Below are 22,664 nucleotides of genomic sequence, written 5' to 3' on the forward strand. Positions count from 1 at the left end.
TCTGGTGGTTTTCCAGGAGGTCTAGGGAGAAGATGATTAGAATTGCCCTCCAAGAAGAGAAGGTCAAGCAGTTCAAAAAGAAAAGAAGCAGCAGCAGCAGCAGCATGTTGAACACGTGGACACAGATTTCGTGGTGAGGGTGGAGGAGAAGGAAGCTCTGGGGTTTGTCTCAGCGAAGGGAAAATGGTGGCGATATGTGAAAAAGCAAGGCAAAGGCGCACACGAAAGAAGCAGGTATCAGAGACAGAAATTCCCAGGAGCGAGTCCAGAATGACCCCGTTTTTGAGGGGAGTAAAGAACACTGGGAAGGGATGGGGAGCCTTGTTCACGGCTCCTTCGCCGGGATGTGCCGCGTCCGACCAGCGAGGCTCACGCTGGGATGGACCCAACAAAACCTTCCGTGCCTATCAGTCAGTTCTGCAAAATCATCTCGAGGCAGCAGCAAACAACTGCAGAGAACAAAAGGTCTTTTATTCCCCTTCTGTCTGGAGATCGAAAGCAAGTGTAGTTTGTGGGAAGTACATCCTGGTAGCACCATTGACTAGAACGCAGTCAACACCAAGCGCTTCCGTTGCTCTGGGGTGTGGAGAGGGTGACGACGGTGTCCTTCAGGATGGACGGCGTTGTCCGCAGCACCCAGAGTGGCACCATCTTTGCAGGGAAGAGGCTGGTGGGGTCAGAGGAGGGAGGAGAGAAGAGGGAACGTGACTCCCTGCTCCCTGTACCTCCCAATTCTCTTGAGCCTCAGTTTTCTCACTGCAGATGGGAGCACCGTGACCCCTGGCAGGGTCGGAGCCTGCAGGGGCGCTGCGGAGTGGTCGTGAACTGAAGAGTCACGTCTCAGTGCCGTCGCTGTGCTCCCCAGAAGCTGTCTGGCTGAAACTGCACCGAACAGTAATTTGCTTCCCTGAATCTGTGCGCGCGCGATCTGAGTTGTGTTGGCGTCTGCCTCATCCCAGGAGACTCAGCCCTGTTCCAAGGCAGACCTTGTTCAAAACTTCCAGGAGCCAAATGTAGGTATGAGGTCAGATCGGAGGGTTCGCTCTAAAATATGACGTTTATTACACCTGGATTTGAGAATCACCTTTGTGCCACTGCTGTGCACTCTCGGCCCAGAGCAGACTTTTCCCGGAGGCCTCAAGCGTGTAGTCAGCTTGTCAGACTTCTCTTTCTGTGGTGACTTTGTGAGTCCTCCTGCACGGAAGTGAAAAGTAAATACTTCGGAAGTTGTGAAATACCTACCAGGCTCTGCTGGTCATCCTCCACAAACCTGAGGCTGTGTCCTGTTTGTCTGAGAATAAATCATCCCATTTCCACTGAGAATGAGGCACCTTCCTCGATGGGCACCAGGGCCTGGCCGCTGATGGTCATGTGGGCCACGCGTCTGCTGTAGGCTTCCATAGATGCTGTGCTTGGGCCTGGGTGCCTGGCCTCACTTGCGATGGGTTACGGCACCTTCGTATTTTAACCTCCTGAGCCCAGTTGCCCTGCATAGTTGAGAAGATCTCGTGGTTTATTTCCTTCCCCTGCAAACCGTCAGGTGGGGCGGAATCCAGAAGCCATACCAGTCTTCAAAAAGGAAGCAAACCGCCCCTCCGGAAGTCCTTTGTGCGGCTGAATGAGCACCCCTCAGGCCTGCTTTACTAGCCGTTCTCCGGGGGCTGTGAGGCCACCGCACACACCGGGCCAGCGATGACTGCACGTGTGGGCGGCTGGGCAGCTCCACAATGAAGGGCATGAGCCGCCAGCCTTTTGTATAAAAACCCAGTCGCACCAAGTCTTCCAGAGCAAGGTTGCAAGGGCACACGTTCTTTACGGCTCTTGGGACAAATTGCACACGCCGGATGGTGTAAGATGGCTCTGGAGGCCTGAAGCCCCAAATGAAAGTGTCAGCAGGGCCATGCTGTCCACAAGGCTCTGGGGGTGCTTTCTGGCCTCTTCCAGCTTCCGGTGGTGCCGGCAGCTCTTGGCGTCCCTTGGCATGTGGCTGCATCAGTGCCACCTCTGCCTCCGTCTCCACACGGACTTTGTGCACGCGCGTGTTTGCTCGGCATTTCCCTGTGTCTGTTTTCAGATCCCCCTCTCGTAAGGTCACCTGTCATGGGGTCTAGAGCCCCCCCTACTCCACTCAGAGTTCAACTTAACTCGAAGGTATCTGCAGAGACCCCGTTTCCAAATAAGGCCCCATTCTGAGGTTCTGGGTGCCAGTGATTTTGGGGGGACTCCGCTCAGTCCAGCACACACTCTTCCAAGCACAAGGGACCAGCAGGCTCGGTCCCTCCTGCCATAGGTCACTCATGAAGCAGCGGGGGGGGGGTGGTCTCGGGCTTGGCCTTCTTGCCCTCGGATGCGGCACAAAGTAATATTTGGTGCTAACTAGTGTACAGATTGATTATGGAAACATTATCAAGAGTTTACTATGTGCCTGTCACTTTGCTAGGCAGCGTGGAGGGTACGGCCGTGCATGAAACACAGCCCTTGGCCTCAGTGGGCTTTCAGTGTTTTCCCTAAGGAGCGTCACTTGGCATTAATAGTGAAACTTCACAGCCGTGAGAAGCAGCATCTGAGGCAGTTCTTCCAATTACCAGCATTTGCGCTTGTTTCCCTGTAGCCACACCAAAAAATCGTTCTAAGTTAGTGCTTTTTTCAAAAGTGTCCATTCACATCATCAGAAATACAGAACGTTTCTTTGGAGCTAGTGGGCCCGTGGAAATAGCAGCTCTGAGCATGAAAGGCTGAGGCGCCATGAATTTCTGATTGGTCCTTTTGTCTCAAAATACCTGGGGGGAGACGGGGGGGAGGCAGTATTTCTAAACACAGTACGACGTTTTGAGAAATCCCACCCCTGCATTCTGTTCAAATACAAAGGAAAGGAAAGGTTACAAACCTGAAGTTCTGTATGGAGAAAACTAGCCTCTGAAAAATGGCAAGAAACATCCCAGGGTAACGGCCCGCTGTTTTGGTAGTTAGTTCCCTGAATTCTTGCAGAGAGGCAGCAAGGAAGTACCCCTCGGCAGGACGTCTTTCGATGGTTAAGCCTCTCATGAAATTGAACGACCAGAAAACAAGTTAGTGCTAATTGCATCTCTTGGTTAGACCCGAAGTCTTGGCCATCGCTCACAGCCCTGACCGTTCAGTCACAGCCAGAGCCACCCGTGGGCCCAAGCCCCACCCGTGGGCACAGGCCCCACACGTCGGCCCAAGCCCCACCCGTGGGCTCGAGCCCCGGTCCTGCCCACTCTCCGTCCACACGAGCCCCACCCGTGGCCCAAGCCCCACCCGTGGGCCCGGGCCCCGGTCCTGCCACTCTCCGTCCGCCCTCTCTTCGCTCTCCCTGCCGCCTTCCCATCGTCTTTCCTTCCCCCTCTTCTCGCGGTTGGGTTTTTGTTAACTTTGCCTTTTTTCCCAGAATTGCCCTTAGACAAGCCAGTCTTTTGCAGTCAACATTTCTTAGTCCCACAGGTAACTTGGCTGGGGCTGGGGGTGGGGGGAAAGAGTCACCTAGCTCAGAGCTTCTGAAAGGTCGCATGCCCACAAGTGACCTGTGTGTCTTGAGGAGACGCAGATCGTGTCTCAGTAGCTCGGGTGAGCCTGGGAATCTGCATCCTTGACAAGCTCCCGGCCTGTGGACCACAGAGAGAGCAAAGACAAAGATTCCATTCCCCAGCACCCTTGTGAGCCTTGTGATGTTCAGGTGCTGTTCCACCAAGGAGGTGGTGGGCAAGGGGCAGGTGGAAGCTCCGGGGGTGGAGGGGATGTGAGGGCAGGGAGGAGGGAGCCTCTGGAGGGTGCACCCGTGTATGTAACCCTGCATGAAGAGGAGGAGGGAGCAGCTGCTGGGCTGGCTTCTCTCCAGCAGGCGACTGGCCAAGGGGATGAAATGAACAGCTAGGAGATCGGCCTCTGCAGAACTCTGGATGGGGCCCCTGGGTATTCTCTGAACTCACCGGCACCAGCAGATTGGTGGGCTCGATCTGTGCACTTCCCACTGCTCTAACTGTGACCATTCCCACACTCTTCCTGGGACCAACAAACGTCCAACTGAACCGCCTTCCAAGGTATGTAAAGTGTCTTTGAGACATTAACGACGCATCTCATTCATTAGGATCAAGAGTTTCTCGGTTGAATGCAGACCACCTACCGTGATTCATGCCAGGGTCACAGAGGGAACAGGAAGACTGAAAAATCCAGTCGACCATCGCCGATGAGGGGGTGTGTCTGTGAACTGCACAGTGTGACCCCCACAACTGCAGCGTGAGTCTCCACGCACTCTCCCTCGGTTTGCTTCTTGCTGCTTAGACTGTGCTCTCAAAGGCCAGCCCTCCGCGGTGGCGCACTCAAGCGGCTGGCAGCCATTGCGGCCCGTGACGTGTCAAGTCCACGTGACAGAGCAGTAGGCGACATTGGAAATCTAAAATGATCTGTTTGTGGGGCAGATCCCTTTCCTTTTATTTTATTTTTATGAAGATTTTTATTTATATATCTGAGAGAGAGTGAGAGCAAGAGAGATCACGGAGGCAGAGGGAGAAGCAGACTCCCCGCTGAGCAGAGAGCCCGATGCGGGACTCGATCCCAGGACCCTGAGATCAGGACCTGAGCCGAAGGCAGAGGCTTAACCCACTGAGCCACCCAGGCGCCCCAATAGATCCCTTTTGTTTCAATACAGCGAGAGTCTTTTGTACTTCTTTCGGATTTTTTCTTCATACTAACAATCTAGTGGGTACCGTGTTACGGTTAATGCAGTTTGCAAATAGCTAGAAAATAAGCGCACACGGTAGTTATTATTTTGCTTTTCCTCACACTGTTCTGAGGGGAAGTCTGGGCCGTTCTTGACCGCTGTGGTAGGAACAAGGCAAGATGAGGAGGAAGACGTCAAGCGCTGCCGTTTGGGGCTGCTTAGGGTTGGGGGCTCGTGAGGCCGCGATCCCGAGCCGAAAGTTCTTCTGGGTGCTGGGACAGTTAGAATTCCAGCTCCGCGGTCTTTCCGATCCTTGTTTTGTTCTATTCATCCATTCATCCAAGTTCGCTAGGTCACGAGCTCTCTTTATAATAGGCCATCTTCCGTGAGGGCGTGGGCCCCGGCAAAGAGAGACGTGGGGACTTCAGCGGGAAGCCTGGTGAGAGTCGGAGACGGGTCAGAGCCAGCCTGGCCGTACGACTCCAGGAAGTCGCGGTGGCGCCTCCGCTCGTATCCGAGAGAAACTGGATTAACAAGTGGGTGAGTGGGATATTTAAATGGTACAAAGTGAAGTAAAAACCTTACTTTCGAAGTCTGGGTGCTGGATTTTTTTGTGTTCCTTTAAATATTTTTGAACTTTATTCTGGGACACAATTAAATTACTTGGAAACGTTTGAGCCTTTTGGGTCTTGCGTCGTTAGGCAGGACCCACACCGAGCCTGGCTCAGGGCCAGCGTGGCCGCACTCCTGAGAGAGCAGCGTCTGAGTCCACTCAGTGCCCCGTGCATCGTGAGCACGAGCTATTCCGCACCGTCTGTGAGCGCCGAGAGTTTTTCCGCCTGATCCTTCCAGGTGGTTCTTTCCTGGCCTCACGATCATGTGCTGATCAGCGAGCAGCTGAGGCCGTGAGGTGGAGCGTGTGCAGGGCTCTGTGTGTCCGTTCTCTCTGGCTCCTTGCCCTGGGAGTTCTGTGCCTCAGCCTCCCCGGCTTCTCAGTGGCACGTGGTCATCAGGGAGATCATCGGGCACCGCCCCGGCTCTCCTTCTGGGCGCTGCAGCCCGCCCAGGCTCTCTGCAGGCCGCGAGCTGGGGCAGTCCTGGGCCCACTCTGTCTGTTCCTCTTCACACGGGGTTCACTGCTCTGCGATGCTCGTCATCCGGTGTCTGAGAACCCTTGTTCTGTGTGTCCTGTCCAGGCTGGATGGGGACGGTGTGCCTGGTGGCCCCTGCTCTGTCTCGGGAGAAGCTGCGACAGCGTTTCCATCCTCGTGCACTTGGGGTCATCCACACCACCGCGGTTCTTCGTCCTCTGTCCGGCTGCCTTGCTGTGGTTCTGCTCTGTGCTGCTTTGCACAAACCGCTTCTGAGCCCCCCCACGAAGACACGCGTGAGCCAGGCGTGGGGCTTCAGACAGAGTGAGGTGAGCAGAGACCGGCTCTGCCTTTGAAGGGCTCCGAGTTTAGCCTTGGCGGGGGGCAAAGAAACAAAAGTAAGGATTCAGGCAAACAACCAACCAAGCTAACAGCCTCTGTCTTGTAGAAGGCGCATGTGCAAAGTGAGAGAGCACGGGAAAAAGAGAAGGAGTGAAAAGTTCTGGGGGAGCAGGCGTGTCTGGGGGAGCAGGCATGCCAGGCATTCTAGAGGGAACTGCGGGTTCAGCAGCCGTCCAGACAAAAACCTAGGATGGCTGGACTGTGACCGTACCCATCACCCGTGGTGCTAGTGCTGACGTAACAACCACAGACTGGCCCACGAACACGTCCTCTCATTGTCTGGAGGCTGGAAGTCAAGGTGAGGGTGCCAGCTGGGTTGGCTTTTATAGGGACGTGTGAAAGCCGTCCGTTTTATGCTTCTGTCCTAGCTTCGGAGAGTCCTTGGCAGTCCTTGGCTTAGGAGCATTTCTCCCCGACCTCTGCCTTCTTCACAGCATCTTCGCTGTGTGCATGTCTGTGTCTGGGTCCAAATGTCCCCTTTTTGTGAAGATACCAGTTATAGAGGATTGGGGCCCACCTCGTGGTCTCATTTAAACCTGGTCACCTCTGTAAAGACCCTGTGTCCAGATAAGGTTATGAGGTCCTAGGAGTTATCTTTTTGGGGTGGTGTGGAGATCAGTTCGACCCATAATGGCAATATGAGAAACATTTGGGAAGTAAAAGAAGGTGCGGGCATGTGGCTTTAGGTACAAGGCTGAGAAACACTGAGCTTGCAGTGAAGGCTCCAGAAGCCCCTGAGAGCTGAGCGCCTTTCAGCAGAAGAGTGACACAACCGCATCTGTGGTTTAGAGCACAGCCCTGTCCTGAGCTGACGGAACTGGAGCCGGGATGGCCGATCAGAAGCTACTTCTCTGCATAGACCTAGACCCAGCACTCAGGGCCCAGACATGGGCAGCAGCTGTAGGAATAGAAAGCTGGACACTATCTTGAGAGACTTTAAAAGCGTGGTAGCCCATCGGATGAGTTCACTGTGGTATTAAAGTGTGTATCTTGGAGGCCAAAACCACAGTCAAGGCTTCCAGGGCTTCCCAGGGAGGGGGTGGGGGGCCTTAAAATACATCTCTCCACTGGGGGCATGTGGGGCACATCTCTCTACTGGTGGGATACTTGAGGGCGCATCTCTCCACTGGGGAGACCGTTGAAGCCGTATCTCTCCATCACGGGCATCTGTGGGCAAAACTGTTGGAAGCTATGGCTGGGGGTTCAGACGCCAGGTGACATCTAAGTTACTTCCTCCCAAGAGCACGCATGGAATCATGGTCCGTGATAAGTTTACTCAGAATTTGGGGTTTCACACATATTATTTCTTCTGCACTTGAAAATATTATGAACAATATAAACACTAGAAATACTTGTTAACCTAGTTGACTTTAAGATACCATTTTGTAAATTTTTCAGATTATTTAAATAGGCATTCATCTTCAGTATTTGGAAAAAGGTTTAGCTTCTATGAAAACTAGTCCCTAAACAAAGGGAAAATGCCAGGCACCGAAGTGCGCGGCTGAATTAGCTGGAACTCCAGGGAAGGCCCCACCAGCAGGTGCCCCTGTTCCAGAACTGCCATCAAGACCGCCAGTGGCCTTCCGGGAGACGCTCGCCGAGCAGGTGGTCTGCCCTGTCAGCCAGCCACCTGCCGATGGCCTCTCTTGCAGTGGGGCAGTGACGGCCCCCCCAACAGCCTTCAGGAGTCGGGCGCGCTTTCTTCCGAAGGTTGGCACGTGGCGGAGCTCAGCGTGGTTTGCTTCCAGCTCTGCCGATCGCGGAGCTCCCGTCCTGTGCATTGACAGTGACTAATGATGTCAGTAACGCAGCACCCACTGAGGACTGCAGTAGCACCGATAGCTTACCAGAACGTACAGACGTCTCGTGATGAGCCTGGGATGTGGGACATTGGGCACACGTCATGAGGAGAGGGGAAGGTGCCAACAGCATCCCAAGCGGTTATAACTTTTGGCTAAATCAGGTGTTTTTCTCTAGGTTGTTACGAGCATTAAGTGGCAACCTCAGACACAATAAAATAATCTCATTTCCCTTTTCAATTTTGAAATGAGAGTAGAAAATCCTTCTAGAGCACAAGACGTATAGTGAGAGGTCTTCACGCAGCTAGTCTCCCTCCGAGGGGCTGCCGCGCAGAACCACGCCCAGGAAACACCCCTGCCCCCCAGGAGGCCCACGCCGACCACCGGTCCTTGTTCTGGGGAATGCCCTGACCCCCTTTCCAGAATGCAGGTGTCTGGAAAGGGCTGAGTGCCGAACTGTCATCACCATGGCTGCTACCTCGGCATGACGTGGCAGATTGGTTTTCAGCGTTCTCTGGGAACGGTGTGGGCGCAGACAGGTACGTTTTGTTGGGTGTGAGACTCCGGGAATCCTGGTCCGGTGGGAAGGAGAGACGGAGCAGAACCTCCCAGAAGCCGCGAGGGAACTCGGGACGTGGGTGAAGGTGCGGCTGCTCCGTGCCGCCAAGGAAGGCTGTTCCAAATCACAGCGAGCCGGGGATTGCCACCCTCCTGTGACTTTATACACAGGACGTGGGAAGAGAGAGTGACAACGCAGGCTAGTGATAGCTCCTTGACCACGTCCAATTGCCTGGTTCACATGCGTATTCACTGATTCTTTTTCTGATTAAAAATTAGACAGTTCTCATTACCGAACATTTAGAGAACACAGAGGAACACCGTGAATAAATCGGGGGGCCTGGGTGGCTCAGTCAGTTCAGCGTCTGGCTCTGGATATTGGCTCCAACCATGATCTTAGGATCCTGAGATCAAGCTCAATGTCGGGCTCTGCGCTGGGCATGGAGCCTGCTTAAGATTCTGTCTCTTCGTCTGCCCCTCCACACAATCAGTCCGTCTATATAGATCATACATGTGACACATTATAGGTACACATCTTAAAATCTAAAAAGATGGCTACCCAGCGGAGACCAGCAGCATGGACGTGACCTTTCAGAACAGCAGGCTGGGCAGCTGGAGGGTCCAGGTGACCCCTCTGTCCTCCGACACCGTCCACGGGCCTTGCTTCCCGACCTCTTTCTGTCCACTCCTGGCTGGGTATCCGGCTGGGTACGGGAGGCGTGGCTGCTGCCCCTTCTCCACATCCAAGGACAGAAGGCGAGCGGCTCTCCTCTGCTCCGTCCTGCGAGTGCTGTCCCCAGGCAGGACCATCCCGCGCACCAGCTAAGGGGAGCCCGGATGCGCGCTACTCAGTGTCATTGCTACAGTGGCCATTTAAAAAAATCCCAAGAAAAACTTCCTTAATTTCAAAAAAGTCCTATAAATTCTAAGTTTTCAGGTATTTTTGTGGGAGTAAGGCACAGCAGAAATGACAAAAATGTTCTAATTCTACTTCTCAAGGTACTTAATCAAAATAACTTCATCATCCTGACCGCCCCGTAGGTCCTATGGAATACCAAACAGCACATTTCCACGAGCACCCCGTTTTAATCGTGGCCTGCTGGAGATGTCTAAAAGCAGTTTGTTTATCTGGAGGACGTCCCTGGAGGCAGCCAGGGCCGCTTGTCTGTCCCCAGCGACTCTCCCGCCAGAAGCATCGTTCGTGCACCGCAGGTGCTGTGCACTGCGGACCGGGGCCCTCTGGTGTGGAGGCCTGGGAAGCAGATCTCTTGCTTTACTGTCCGGCCTGGTTTCCTGCTGCCTGTTTCTCAGAACGAAGCTGCCCTTCTCAACACGACGCCAGCCCTAGCTGCAGTCTCAGAGCTCTGTGCTGTAAGCACTTCCGGAGTTCTAGTAGGATCTCCTCTTTCAGATTGCTCCTTGTGCACCTGCGATAGACGTTGGCCTTCCCCTGGAAAGGGCGTTTGCGGTCTCCAGCGTCACGCGTCCGTGCTGCCCCAGCGAGCGCCTCGCTGGAGAGGGGCTGCGGGCTTCAGCACACCGGGCGTGAGACGCACCCCGATCCTCCCAGGGGCACGGTCTCCTGCGGCGGCAGAGGGGCAGCAAGGATCTTTCATTTCGTTTTCGGATCCATCAGATCTGTCCGTCAGATGCGATTAGGGAATGAGGTCACAGGTGCGGACTTGAGACTTTCGCTGGTGTCCCCAGCTGGTCCTCCGTTGGCTCTTTGCCCTCTCCAGGGCGGCAGGGTGTGGGGCTGCTCCTCCGCAGGGTCCCCTCCTCCCACGGCTGAAAGTCTTCCCGTCCAGGAGGATCGCGAGGCGCTATCTGCAGCCACCCAGAGGCTGCCGGTCAGTGTAGGGTTCCCAGCGGGTAAGGGACCGGCCGGCAACACCGGCCTAGAGCCCTGGGCAGCCTTACTGTCCATTGTCTGGACAAGCCAGCAGGGTTCTGGGGGCCTGTGGCTGGTGCTAGCGGGGCCTGGGGGGAGCTGCAGGCTGACCAGACATCGGGCTGAGAGCAACGAGACCCCTTCCAGAAACGGCTCTAGAAACCATACACGTGAGGGAAGGTGCTCGTCGCTTTGCCTTGCCCACGGCCCCCGGATCATGACCTGGCCTGTGAGGTGAGTCGGGCTGGGTGTGGCAGAAGCCGACCCGAGCACTGATGCCTCAGGGACCAGACTGTGTGGCAGCTGCATCCGGTTTCTGGAAGCCGCAGGGTGTGAGCTGCGGGGCTTCTGCTCTAGGAGTGATCTTCACATGTTCCCTTGCCTGGGCGATGAGTCCCAGCGTCTCAGGAAACCGGCCGCGTCTCGCTTCTCACACCGCGGTGGAGCATGGCGTACCCCCCCCCCCACTATGGGAACTGTAGGCGGTCACCTCGGCCTCCGGTGGCTGAGGGTCCACTCCCGCTCTCACTAGCGGCCTCGCTTATGATGACGGTGACGATAAGATGACGCGCACACACGCACTGCCACGGCAACCCCGAGAAGCGTGTGGTTCAGGGCGTTCTGTTGGCCTGGCTGCAGCCGTCTCCGGCATCCGTCTCCAGAACTTTTCCATTATCCCAGACTGACATTCTTGCTACCTTGTCTTATGAGTGATTTCTCGTCTTCGACCGCATCCTGCGAAGCAGTCGGCAGATCTCCGGAGAGCAGGACGGAGAAGTCACAGGCCCCCGCATGTGTGTCGTTCGCAGCGGGGGCTCCGGTGAATGCTGCGTGACTGCGGTGCGCGTCTTTGTACACGTCGCTTAGCCCTCGGCTCTCAGAGTCCCTGCGTGTCACACTCGGCCGCCGCTCCCAGGACACAGCCGACTGGGTCGGCACTGGGCCCCTGACCAACAAGGACTAGTTACAGTCACACACGCACATGGTGGTACTGTCACACGCGCAGTCCACACTAGCTCACACACTCACCCTCTCATACATGCATTTCTAATACCTTCTTCCCTCCGCCCACACGTACTCTCAGGTACACACTATCTCACACTTGCGCTTTCTTCCGCTCACACTCACAGTTCCATTTTACAGACAGGCCTCACACACGCCCGTTCCCTCACACTCTTACACATACGCACGCTATTTTACAAACTCTCACATACTTTATTTCACACACACTTGCTAACAGACTCTCACATTCTCACACACATGACACACTCTCTCACATGAACTAGCTTTCTCTTCTGCCTCTTCTCAGATCTCCTGTTCCTGCAGGTCTAGGGACCGCACAGCTTCTCTGGCAACATCACATCTCCCGTCACACATGGAAACGAGTCAGACTGTCCCACATCAAGCTAGTGTGGACTGCGCGTGTGACAGTGGTTGTGAGAATGTGTGAGATAGTGTCTGGGAAACAGCATCATGTGTTCACAGTGAGAGAATGAGAGTGTGGACGTGGGAACGTTGTGAGAAGACGAGAGGTACCACCGTGTGCGTGTGTGAGAGCGCGTGTGGAAGTGCTGCGGGGCTGTGTGAAATACGTGCGTGTGTGTGCAGGGATCCATGAGAGCGCAGGAGAGGACTCGGAGCGACAGGGTGTGTGTGAGGGTGGGTGTGAAACTGGTTGTGAAAGTGTGCATGAATTGTGACTGGATGCTTGAAATATTTGGGAGGATGTGTGCGTGGGATGGAGTGTGGATGTGTGAGAATGTGTGCATGCGTGTGTGTGTGATCATGGAAGACAATGTGAAAGTGAAATCTGTGAGAGCGTATTTGAGAGGGTGTTAGAGAGCAAGTGAAGAAAGTACAAGAATGTGTGTGAGAGCCTGAGAGTGCGGGAGCACGGGTGTGAGGGAGTGGTTGTGATTGTGTGTGGGAGCACGTGTGTGCGGGAGTTGTGAGAGCGGACATGATAATGTGTCAATACACGCTTGTGCAAGAGGATGCCTGTGGAAGTTGTGTGAGGGTGTGTTGAGAGTGTGTGAGTGGTTGTGAGTGTGTTTGAATGTGAGATTGTGAGGGAGAACGCGTGGGAGTGAACATGTGTAGAATGTGTGTGAGTGTATGTGGGAGTGAGTTCGTATGTGAACAAAGTGTAGCAATCGGCCATTTTTCTGCTACTTACCCCATTATTTCTTAATATCACCCCTTTTCACAGTTACGTTTTGTTTTCCCACGGTTTTGCCGCCACAGCGCACGTTCGGGAGACTCGCGGACACCAGGACGCGGGCGAGTCCGGACGTCTTGGCTCGGTCTCGGCCAACAGCCGTTGGCCTGGGACTCTAACTCCAGATGTGAGGGTTTCCCCTCAGAACTGAGACTTGGGTCCATTTTTGGCTTTGCGAAGTCCAGTGATTTCTGACCCTCATAAGAGGGGCCTGGGCTCTCCCTCTCTCTCCGCCGGGCAAGTCCCGGGCCCGTCCTGAAGTCGCGTGGTCAGGACCCGACGCACGCACACGCGCTGGGTGGGGTCTGCCGGGTCTTCCCGTGTGGGACTTCATGTCCATGTCCTGCATTTCGGGGAAGTTTCCTGGGGTTACCTTTTTAAAAATATTTTGCTCATTTTGAGAGAGCGGGAGGAGAGGGACGCGCAGACCCCTCGCTGAGCAGGGGCCAGCGCTGGGCTCTGACCCCGGACCCTGGGATCGGGACCTGAGCTGAAGGCAGATGCTTAACCGACTGAGCCACCCAGGCACCACTCCTGGCGGGGGGGGTCTGTCCTTTCTTTCCTTCCTTCCTTCTTTATTTCTTTCCTAAGATTTTACTTATTTGACAGACAGAGATCACAAGGAGGCAGAGAAGCAGGCAGAGAGGAGGTGGGGGAAGCAGGCTCCCCGCTGAGCAGACAGTCCATCCCAGGACCCCCGGATCATGACCTGAGCCAAAGGCAGAGGCTTAACAATTGAGACCCCAGGCGCCTCCTAGGGTTATTTCTTTTGTTACTTCCTCCTCCATGGTGTTGTGGGGTTTGTTTGTTCTTTCACTTCTACTTATCAGCAGTGGGACACCTTGAATTTATCTTCTATCTTCTATTTTTTTAATGTCTGTTTTCTCATTCTACTTCCTGGGAGATTTCTTCAGTTATATCCTTAATATTTCTATTGAGTTACGTTGTTTCTATTTTCTGTTTTCATTTCGAAGAGCTCTTATTCTCCCAAGTCCTATTACACGGCATCGCGCCCACGTGCATGGGTAAAGTACCTTCTACCTTTGCAAGGACGTGAGGATAGAAATATTTTTCAGGGTTTCTTATGCTCCCTGCTCTGTGCCCTCCTCCCTTTCCTCTGGGTTCTTGCTCTGTTTGGTCTCTGTCTCCCGTGCTGGACCGTCTCCCCAGATGGGCCGCAGCGGCTAGTGTGGTTGTCCACGCGGACATGCGTCCGTCCCGAGCGGAGAGCGAGTTAAAGCCGCTGGAGACTCCGAGGGTGACTGGGTGCTGCTCGCCCGAAGTAGCAGTCGGCAGCCCTCTTCTGCAGAAGCGAGGCCTCGGGAGCCACAGAGCCTCTGCCGCACTGATTCCGGCCGCGCTCTGCTGTGGCGCGGGGTGGCGGGAGAAGCCGCAGACAGCGCGAGAGCGGGAGGCGTCCGGTCGTGCTCCAGCGAAGCTTCCCGTACAGACGTGAGCCCAGCCGTGGCCGGGCTTGCTGGCTCCCGGCAGGGTGCCTCCCCCTTGTCCTCAGCTGTCCCTAGAGTCCTGGAGACCAGAGACTCTCCGAACCGGTTTCTCCAGTCCTCGGCGCCGGCGTGGGTGTGTTCGGCTGAGTCGTTGCTGGGACACAAGCCGAGGGAGCAGCGTGTTTCCAGGTTCCCCATCAGCCCCGCTCCCAGAGCCCACGGTGCCTCCAGACCCGTCGGCCCACGTCTGGGCCACCCCCGGGAAGCCAAGGTAGCGAAAGCCGCCTGCAGGCACGGAGTCAGGCGCCCCCAGCATCTGCTTCCACCTGCCTAGACGCGTCGCTGATGCATCCGGCCTGTTCGCTCTCCTCTTGCGCGCATGCAACTGTTTCTCCCCTTCTGGTGATTTTGCTTCAACCTTGGAGGAGGCCAGAATGTCATGCGTGTCCACCGCCGTGTGTAAGGAACATCCTCCTGGGCAGTCTTGACATGTTGGCAAAGGTCATGGCGAGAATGAAGTCAGGGGAAGAAAAGTCTAAAGAGAACAAAGGGGAAGAAGCGAGGATGAAGGCCGGAAGTCGACCCTCTGACGTCGGGGTTTATCCCCTAACCACGGAGCAGGGACACGTGGAGGCCTCTCTTACTCGAGTCTTCATTCTCTCAACGTTAAGAAGAAGAAGAAGAATAGCCCAGAAGAAATAAAATAATAAACATGGGGGAGAGGTCCGCTTTGCCTTAGAAACTGGATCTGAAACACAGAGAAGGTTCTCCAACCCCCTGCTCCATGCTTGCGTTCAGAGGAAGCCGGAGAAATCACAGTAAATACGAACCGCGACTTCCACGGACCATCGCTCCCGACGCCAGGGTTCTTTCTGACGACCCCGCGGGCTCTTCTCCTTCCCGCAGGACATTTCAGGGCAGGAGCCACACTGGGATCACGCGTAAAGGGATCATCGCTTCGGGACGACGTAGGTGTTGTGCAGTCAGTGCGGCCCTGCGGAGGGGTGCGGGGCTGCTGTCTGAGAGGCTCCCGAATCGGGAGGTGATGTCACTGGGACTGAATTTATGCGGCTCATGTCCCGGGGCTATCTCAGAATTAAATAGTCGAGTCCCGCTATTCTTTAGAGCAAGAAGAGAAAAACAGTAATGTTCCCCAAACAAAGGCAGCACAGCACACCCCCCATCTCCTTTCATTCTTCACACGCACAGGCAGGTGCACACACACGCGCACGCACACGCAGCTATGCACACGCACACGCAGACATAACCCCGCCTCGCTCATGGCTGCACAGTTTCCGCTGGTTTTCACAACGCCAGACCCTCTCCTCACGCACGTGTCAGCTTCGCCGTCTCCCTCCACGCGGTCCCGGTGCTTCCTCCGCGAGGCGCGTCTTGCTGACTTGCTGCTGCTCCGCGTCCGTCCGCAGCACGTGCGCTGTTCGCCGGTGGGGTTGGGGCTGCTGGCTCGCGAATTTCTCCCGGCACCTGGACTCACGCTGGCACCGGCAGGTACGGGGCGTGCGGCCGTGGGACGGCTCGCCAGGGAGCAGAGCCGAAAGGGTGCCTCTTCGGACGGGGCCGCCCTGCTCCTGGCGCACAGATGCCGATGCCGGCCCTGGCCTCCTGCCGAGCCCTGAGCTTAGTACACGTGGATTCGCCTTCAAGCATGAAGTATCAGAAAACAGTGGAATTATTTTCGTAGTAACGAATTCACGGAGGATACCACTTGTTTATTATGTTTATATTCTTTACATTTTGTTCTAAATGGTGTTTTATCTGTCAACCAGTTGATGCTATACTAACAGCCAAATAAAGTGAAAGGTGTGTTTCGTCCTTCATCTCACGTGTAAGTCCTGTAGGATGGTGAGCATCTCTGTACCAGAGCATCTCTGTCCTCTATCCAAGGGTGACACGGCACCAGCAGAGCCCCCTGCCCAGCAGGACCTCCCCCACACACGTTTTCCACCATCCTGGCGACCGCGTATCAAACAGCAGCCAGTGGCACTGCTTTCGCCCTCAGACTCCCCAGCAGCACAGTAACCGAGTCACAGAGTCACATCCACCAGCTGCAGGCAACAATTGCACAGGCCACCGGAGGGGCTGTGAGCGGGGACTGAGTGCACCCGAGGTGGCTGAGACGGAAGGTTCCGGTGGGCGTGAACCTGGACCCGAATCTGCTAACACAAGGCAGAAGAGCCCAACAGCCCACGTGTCGGCACATGGTCGGGGCCAGATGCCCGGAGACCCACAGAAACCAAAGCAGCGGCTGTTTATGCTGACCCCCAGAAGAAAAGCTGCATCCAGAAGCCAGGGAGGGATCTTACACATAAAGGCAGAAATGGGCAAGTGCCCATGATCCCGCTGGGGAAGACACAGCAGATCAGTGCACGTGAGGTCGGGAACAGCTGATTTCTGGTCCTCTCTGCTGCTGTTCAAACTCGCTTGGGAGAGAGGATGGAGTATTGAAATACATCTGGAACCGGACAGATGCTGAAGCCCCCCGTGCCAGCCGATCTGAGTTCTGGAGGGCGAACGGCCACCAAACACCTCCGAGACGCCTATAGTAATTCAGAAAGGTCAGCGTGAGCCCTAATGGACCTGTTCAAGGGGAGGGCGTGACACACGGAGTCTTGGGTCAAGTCAGAGCCTCTTCCTTTCTGCATGTCCGGGGGAGCCCGTGGTCCGTGTGCCCTGGCCTGCCTGTTCTCGTCTGTCGTACTTCCGGCGGGGTCGACTGGGAAGGTTCTGGAGAAGGGCTGCCCTTCGTGGTCTGCCGCGTACACCCCTGCCCTCGTCCTGCGTCCCGCACCGCAGAGCCCCTCCGGCGCCGCCAGCACCGGGTGTCAGCCGTGGAGACAGACTCTCACTCAGGGCTGGACCCGCATCACTGCGGAAAACCGCTCTCCTTGCTCTTCTGTGCAGTGACGTGGTGGAGGTGAGATGAGAGAGTGACCGGAGAGTGACCGGGCAGTGCATCGGACGTGGTGGGGCGGGAGGGCCAGGCCCGGGCACAGCGGTGCGGCAGCCCCACACCCGGGCTTCCCGCAGAGCTTCAGTCTGGAATCTCTCCCCCAGGGAACACCCCTCGTTTCTACTTGAAAATCAACACGTTTTAACCAAATATCTCTTTAATGGGACATTATAAAGTGATTGGGAAAGAAATGAAAATTTCTGCCTCTCTCTTTTAAAAGGGATCATATGCTGGCCTCCAAAGAGGGCGAGATGTTTCTCACCGGCGGTTCCAAGCTTCCTTTCTCTCGTGTTCTCGTCCGTGCGTAATCGGCCCGCCCCTTCCCGCGGTGGCCGGCGCCTGTTGCTGACTGTTAACGGAGACTGCGGGTCAGCCGCGTGGGGAAAGCCACCTCTGAGGTATCTTTCTATCTGCACAAAGTCTGACTTCAGGGAGATGAGTGACTCATCGATGTGGTTACTGTGCACAAACTGATTTTCTCTGGACGTGACACTGGCACATTGTGCACAGAGTCCAAGAGGAAATTGCTTGTGATTTGGAGATGAAAATGCAGGACAGGCTTCCAAGCCGGCCGTCGCGAAAGCGCGTGGTGAATCTGAAACCGCTCACAATAGAGCTCATTCACACTAGGCGGCAACTGAAATGTCAAATAACCCGTAAGCACAGTGTGTAGCTTGTTAATCCCTGCAGAAGTCCTCACGCTCTTTGTGCGGCGAAGACAGACTCGGCACAGGGCGGGGTGAGAAGGGAGGCCCCAGCCTGCCGCGGGCGCCCCGGGCACCCCGAGCGAGCACTGGCCGCGCACTTCTGGAGCAGTGCTGAGTGAGGGAAGGGGCCCAGCATCCCCACGGTTTACAGATGCTCCAGCGAGTTCCCTGCCAGGACAACGGAGTTCGAATGGATTAATTAATCGCTCAGCCACGTTCCTGGTGGTCAGTATGTAAAATACTCTCACAGACCAATAAGAAAAAGGCAGCTCAGTAACTCCACTCCGAAACAGAAACGTCACAGATCTGAACAAGTGTTCCCGAAAGCAGGAGTTGACAAGGCCAGCAAAGAAATGGGAAATGCCCAGTCACAGGCGCCAAGGAAACGCAAAAACCAAAACACGGTAATACAGGCCCGTTTGGGCTCCGAAGGTAGGGGGCTTTCCCGCTGGGTGATAACACCCAAGGGCCTCGAAGGTCTGGGAGGCCGTGGGGTGCGGGCGGGAGCAGGTGCAGGCCGCTGTCTGGAATGGGTTCATGCTCGGGGCTCCAGTGCCCCGGGCTCCCACAGTATCGTGTGCGTGCTCGTGCGGCTGCAGCCCCATCACCGCATGTTCCGCAAGATGAGGACCGAGGGAGAACCCAAGTGTTGGGGCATCTGCCTTCTGCCCGGGTCATGATCAGGGGTCCTGGGATCAGATCCCGCGGGCTCCGCTCAGTGAGGAGGGTTTCTCCTCTAACCGCCACCCCTGCCTGCTCGTGCTCACTCTCTCTCTCAAAAATAAATAAAATCTTAAAAAAAAAAAAAGGTAGAACCCAATTATTCGATGACAAGCAGGCACAGAAGTGGCTGGCCGTCCTCACGCCCCCCTTCCTCCCAGGGTGATAGGACTTGGACATGTTTATTTTTGCTTATTGGATTCATGTGCACCAAACCGACATCATTGGGATCCCGGGTTCATGAAACATTGTCATGGTCAGCCCCCGCGTGGGCGTTTTGATGGATTTGTGTGTCTGTAACCTCACGATCCGTGTCTGTGAGCCCCTGGCCAGCGCGAAAGCTAGACGCTTGATGGTAACGCCTCCGCTTACTGCCTGTATAACCCCTCCAGAGGGGCCTGGCTTGTCCTCTCCAGTGTTTCTCTTGGCGTCACATGGTACCGGAGTACATACGTGTGTGTGTATACCCCGGGAAGCAGGTTTCTAACTGGACGTCCACCTTGTGGGGACAGGTAGCGTGCTGCATGTCATCTCTGACACCTGTTTTGCATATCGGTGTCCCTGCTCCATTTGACCACCTCTGCTCTGCGACTATCATATGCTAATTCATGTTCCCATCTGTGATTGTGTGCAAAGTTTCCCGGTGTTCCCTCCTGAGAACAGAGCTGCCGTTCAAGAACGTGTGTGATGGTCCCATAGACGCCCAGTGGTGTACGTTTGCGGTCTTCTCTGTGGTGTTGGTTTTCTGGGGCTGTCACAGTGGGGTGGTGTCGAAACAGCAGGACCTGTTCTCTCAGCGTCCGGAGGGCAGAAGCCTGAAGTCAAGGCCGGGCTCTGCTCTCGGGGAGGGATCTTCCCTGCCTCTCTCGCTTCTGGTGGTTCCTGGCGATCCGTGATCCCATTTATAGTACAAGTCTGAAAAAATTTTAAATTAAAAAAATTTTAGAGATGGAAAACAGATTGTCAGGGTTAAAGCTGGAGGTCGGAAAGGTGGGTGGGCTCTAACGGGGTTGTCGGTGTCCACAGCAGCAACGCCCACAGATAGCCCAACTGTGGAGAGAGCCCAGGTGTCCATCAGTAGACGAATGGATAAAGCAGATGTGGTGCACACAACGGACTATTAGGCGGCATCAAAAAGAGTGAAATCTTGCCATTTGCACCGACGTGGCTGGAACTGGAGGGTACAATGCTAAGTGACACAGGTCAGCCAAAGAAAGACAAATATATTATTTCACTCATAAGTGGAATTTAAAAAACAGACGAACACGGGGGAGGGGGCGACAATCAGAGAGGCAGACCAACGGTGAGAGACTCTTCAATTCTAGAGAACAAACTGGGGGTTGCTGCGGGGAGGCGGGGGGCTCGGGCATTAGGAGGGCACTGTGGTGAGCACCGCGTGTCACAGGTACGCGGTAAGTCACTAAAGTCTGCGCCTGACGCCAAATCGACCATATCTGTTAACTAACTAGAACTTAAATAAAAAATTGAAATTATAAAAAGATTGTCATGGAAGTCTTCAGGGTCCTGACTGTGGCTACACAAGCCATCAGGCCAGGAAAGGGCAGAGAACCTCGCTCCCTGCCCCCCCAATGTAAGTGACCCGGCACCCTGCATATTCCGGTTGTGGTAGGACCTCGTTCTGCAAAGTGTCGGCATCTAGGATGAAAAAGTGAGTTTATTTACCCCGATGCTTGCGAGCATCTCTGTGGAAGAATTGTCTGCCCGAACCACGAAGCGAGCAGGGAAGGATGCCTTGCCGCTGCCACGGGGCCGTGCTGCCCAGACGTGCTCGTGAGCAAACAGCCGGAACAAATCTCGGTTCTCAGCCCGCGGAGCGTCTGCGGCCGTGACTCGTAACTGTGGGCTCGTTGTCACTGCACCTGGCTTGTGCCCTCTGCCCACAGCCCTTCAGCATGTGGCACTGCTCTCCAGATGACGGGTGGCGAGTCTCTCAAATTTAGCTGCCCAGGACAACTGCTCACGGAGATGATGACTTCCAGGGACCCCAAGTTCAACACGAGCCAAACACACCGGCCAGACTTGGCGACAATCCGTCCAAACACTGTTTTCCAAAGCAGCATAAACAGACCTCAGCTTCACCTTGGTCCCACAAATATTTGTGACGCGCCTCCACGTTACGTCGGCATAGTGCTGCGGGGAGTCGCGAGGGGGGCTTCAGGCGTGCCTGGTCCCCGCCCACTGGTGACCCAGGGACACGTGGGCTTCGAGCATGGTCTCAGACCGGGAGTGTGCGGGCAGATGCTGCTCTGTGAGACGGAGCACACGGTCTGCGTCCTATAGGGCAGGCACTGCCAGTGCTTCCGTAGATGGTCCGAGGTGCTCTCTTGACTGCACGGGTCAGCTATTAGCCCTTGGTCTCCAGCTGACGAAATAAAGAAAGTCTGCGAGTGGCCTTGAAGCTTACCCACAGTCGTGCGCAGCTAGTAAGCAGCTGAGCCCATGCACGCGTACAAACCAGGTGTCCCGAACCCTGGGTTGGCGTTGGCAGCCTCTCCCCGGCTGCTTCCTGGAGCTTGGAGCAGCCTCAGCCCCGGAAGCATTGTGCTCCCCCCGGCAGGGTCCCCAGGGCTGCCCTTCCCCGCAGGCTTGTCCCCTCTCTCTGCAGTCGGGCTGCCTGTTCAGCTCCTTCTCTTGGGTGAGGCTGCTGGGTGCGGGGAAGTAGTGTCGCCTGGGGAGGGAGAAGCCTGGACGCTAGGCCAGTGGCTGCCAGATGCCTGGGGCCCTGTTCTGTTGTTATGGGGGGACTTTATTTTTTTTAAAAGATTTTATTTATTTATTCCACAGAAAGAGATCACAAGTAGGCAGAGAGACAGGCAGAGAGAGAGGAGGAAGCAGGCTCCCTGCTGAGCAGAGTCCGATGTGGGACTCGATCCCAGGACTCTGGGACCATGACCTGAGCTGAAGGCAGAGGCTTAACCCACTGAGTCACCCAGGCGCTCTGGGGGACTTTGTTTTTATTTCTGGGTTCGAAATCGCGTTTCAGACGCCCATCGTCAACAGAGGGAGAACATGAGGGGTCTATGACAAGGTACAGTTCTTGCCAAGCTTTACTTGGTTAAAAACCACCCAGAAATATTAGGGTAGAAATGGCCCTTTGGACTTTCTTTCCATCAGGCGGGCAGGTGGTTCTGGGATGCATTTCATTATGCCCATCAGAAGGTCCCCGGCCGGGGGCACGGTGGCCCCAACTGGGGAATACGTGGCCCTGGGCTTCCGTCCCGACCCGCGTCCCGTGCAGTGCCACGGCAGACCCGACACCCGCACCGAAGCCCGTGCGGCGGACTCTGCTCTTGGCCGAACCAGGCTAAGACGCCTGCCTCCCAAATGCTCGCTATACAGACGAGGAGGGCGTGAGAGAAGGACCCCCCGGGCTCCGTGGACGGACGGAAACCAGTTCCGGCATTTTCTTCTCCAGGTCTTGTTTGGAGTTTCTACAACTGTGAAATAGCACCTCGCGCCAGACTTTGGCTTTCTCCTCTTGCCTCCAGAGACACGGTCAGCGGCTGACGGGGCAGGTCCCACGGAGAGCGGAGCAGGCGGCAGCCGGGAGCCCAGGGCTCCGGGACGCGGCGCGGCAGGCGGCTTGGCGCGGAGCCTGGCGTTTGCCGGAGGGTCTGGAGGGCGTGACAGTGGCCCCCTCGCCTGGAGGCTGTCACGCGGCCATAAATCCTGTGTCCACCGCGGACAGCTCACAGCAGCCTCCGGGAGGACTCTGCTTGTTCCCCCGACAAGAGACGGAGCAAGGGGAGCCTTCAACCTCCCCGGCGCCCGGAGCGGGTGGGTCCGGCTCCCCGCGCTGCAGTTTTGGACGAAGCTTGGACTTGCGACGCTGACTGTCCCAGCATGATGGCAGCTGTCGCGTTTGAGACGAAATTTCTGCGGGAGGTTTTGCGCTGGGTTTTGTGTCTTGTTTCTGCTGCTGAGCGTGGAGCTCAGCACCACATGGTGCTCCGCAGGGAGTCGTCCAGTGAGGTCGGACCGTCGGGAGCTCCAGCCCCAACCGCGCTGCTCCTTTCGGGGTTCGGCCGAGGTGAAGCTGTGGCTTCCTTCCTGCTGTGGCCGCCCCTCAGACCCGGCCTGCTCTGCCCGCAGCCTCCCCCACGCCGCATTTCCTGTGTCTTCCAGGTAAGCGTCCAGAAGCCACGGAATCATGAAAGTGT

At 55.8% G+C, this 22,664-nt stretch overlaps 1 long non-coding RNA gene across 1 annotated transcript; it reads right to left on the reverse strand.

Annotated features, from left to right (window-relative positions):
* Nucleotides 1-17,195: 17,195 nt before the first annotated feature.
* Nucleotides 17,196-21,284, reverse strand: LOC123393412. Its single transcript, XR_006608191.1, has 2 exons — nucleotides 20,167-21,284; nucleotides 17,196-19,398 (listed from the first exon to the last, which is right to left on the reverse strand). It is a non-coding gene; the product is annotated as an uncharacterized LOC123393412 (long non-coding RNA).
* Nucleotides 21,285-22,664: the final 1,380 nt, after the last annotated feature.

Source organism: Mustela putorius, unplaced genomic scaffold (assembly GCF_011764305.1).
Source record: "Mustela putorius furo isolate JIRA1106 unplaced genomic scaffold, ASM1176430v1.1 tig00000835_pilon_pilon_pilon, whole genome shotgun sequence".
Lineage (NCBI taxonomy): Eukaryota > Metazoa > Chordata > Mammalia > Carnivora > Mustelidae > Mustela > Mustela putorius.